This window comes from Atta colombica, unplaced genomic scaffold (genome assembly GCF_001594045.1).
Source record: "Atta colombica isolate Treedump-2 unplaced genomic scaffold, Acol1.0 scaffold236, whole genome shotgun sequence".
In the NCBI taxonomy this organism is placed as follows: Eukaryota; Metazoa; Arthropoda; class Insecta; order Hymenoptera; family Formicidae; genus Atta; species Atta colombica.
The window spans coordinates 828,395-830,969 of record NW_017259334.1 but is presented as its reverse complement, the minus strand read 5'-3'; the positions used below and the strand labels follow the sequence as shown (position 1 = coordinate 830,969).

Here is a 2,575-nt window from a genome sequence, read left to right as displayed (position 1 = left end):
TATATATTATGTGTGTGCGTGCGTGTGTAGTTCTTTTAATTTATATATTTGTTATTTGTATTTATTTATTAATATATATTGCATCTGGAGTAAGTCAAAGTATCTCAGAACGCATCTGGCGGACGGACAGCGTAAGCAATTCGCAGCTTATCTTCAGCTTCGATTTCTTATAATCGCATGCAATGCCACTTAACCTTATGCACAATCCGGCTTATTCCTGACTGCATGTATGCAAGCAAAATCTTTCCTCCGATAACCTTCGAAATATTATATCGTACCGTACTAGCTAATTATATCGCGAGATAAGAGTGCGAGGTCAGGATTTTATTATATTTATTGCACGTTTGAACGCAGTTGCAATTTTCAGACAAATATTTTCGTTACCACGAAACGAATATCAAATTGGACTTGTGACGAAATTTTGCGCGATTAAAAATATTTAAGAAATGGAAAAACGAACGAGTGCTCGAAAAATATATAAGTAGACACGATATTTGAATCTTTAAAATATATTAAAAAAATTCTATTTTCTACATAATAAATAGTATTGAAACCGATATAAACCGACATAAAAATTCATGTAAGTCACTATATTTAACGAATTTCAAATAAAAATATGATTCTAAAAATATGAGCTTCAAAAAGAAGCTCATTGGATCGATTGGACGTGACTCATAAATGGATACCCCAAAGGGGTATCCTTACAAAACCCCTTTTAGAATACCATTTGGCGAAGTTTCCACGCGATTAAAATAGGTGCATCTGTCCAATTCTCTCAATCTTCCCGTACTTTTGTCGTTTGTCGAGCTACGTATAAAAATGATTAAAATTGCACGAATATCTACGTTCTTCTAACACTCCTCTTATTTAAAATCCTTATTAAATTAAAATTCTTTTACTTATTATTTTAAATACTTTATAAATATATTTTATTGTAATGAATATATTTTATTATAGTCTAAACATTACCAATCTCTATCTCACAATTCTGATATGTATACATTTTTTCTAATTATCAAGCTTAAGAATGTATTACCACAAATCTTTCAAAGATTCAAAAGTTGTCATAATAAGAATACGAACCGATAGAGGATTTCGCAATTATTTTTCTGCGCGATGCTTTAAATATCTGGAACGAGATATGCGGGCACTATTCTGATTTTAAATGCCGACCCTTTTGCAACGATCCGTCTGCCGCCCCTGGGGTTCGTAGACAGGGGCACGCGATTGCATGCACAGCTGATGCCCCCCACGCGTGCAAACACTCGACGTACACGCGTCACACGGAATACAAAGGACTCGAAAAGAGGGCTAGTGCGCTAGTGGGGATCAGAAAGGGAGATGGGAGAAAAGACATGGGGGTGCACTCGGGGCCAGCAACCCCATATAGATTTCAACAGCTGACCGCGCGGCTCATTAATAAAGTACGTTAGAAATATCGTTCGGCGCCCCCATGGCTGTATCTGTAAATACGTTACGAACTCGTTACTTCCTCGAATGAATTAAGTGGCGCAGATAGGAAACCCAATCGGTTCCCATCCTTCTATCCTACACGTATGTACACGATGCCCCGGAAGTTGCGCACTTCCTTTCAGATAGCAAAAGACTAAGAAAAATGACCATTTCAATACTGAAGTTTTCATGAGTCATCAACGATTAATTAACGATCTTAAATTATATTGATCTTAAATTAATATCGAATTTTTGAAGACACTTTGGATTAATATTTAATCTTTTATTCGAGAAAATAAGACAAAGACAAAATGAGATTAAAAAAAAAAAAAAAAAACGTTGATGCGTCATGAACGTAACGGTAGACGACGAATGTCTCTCCGCTGACTTGCAGTAAGGCGTAGTTTCGCTTTTTCACGCGATGTAGTAAAAATATAAACAAAGGCGTCGCGTGCTGGCGCAACGTGAAATGTGTTTACACGTGTGTACACGCGTGCGCGACACATGACGAGTCATGTCCAAAAATAGTTGCGTCGCGTGGGTGGTGTGCATGGCCGAATAATAAATGGAAGAAAAAAGAAGCAGAACTAGACTATGTGAAGTTTTTACTACTTCGAGAAGATGCCTGTGTGGCAACAAACACGCTGATGTAGTTGGAAGAAATTGAAATTCCAAATCCAAATATTCAAAATCACATAGAAATAAATTTTTATGGCGAAGCAGTATTTTATTATTTTTTTTACGTTCAAATTCAATATTTGTATGATTATAAAAATTTATTATACTTAATTTATCATACTAATCTAATGTTGATAATTAATGTCCATTTCTACCAATATAGATTAAATTTCTTTTCCCGGTTTTACTTTTTATCCTTCCTTAATTCATAGAACTATGTAGAAAATGATAAAATAAGCTAAACCAAGATAAAAATTATAATCTACGTTGGTAGAAACAGACATGAGACAAATAATTCCATTTTTACCTTTTTTTTTAAGAAATTGCAAATCTCTCATCATTAGATGCATATCTCTCAATCATTATGTCACTCAATTACGTATTAACTCAATCTCCCCTCATCTTCGTACAATCAATTAATCGTTATCAAAGAAATTTCCAAAGG

At 34.8% G+C, this 2,575-nt stretch overlaps 1 protein-coding gene across 1 annotated transcript in view; it reads right to left on the bottom strand.

Annotated features, from left to right (window-relative positions):
* The window catches only part of LOC108688636 (cyclin-dependent kinase inhibitor 1C), a 9,163-nt gene that overhangs the window by 1,669 nt on the left and 4,919 nt on the right, over nt 1-2,575 (bottom strand). The gene's annotated exons all lie outside the window — the stretch shown is intronic.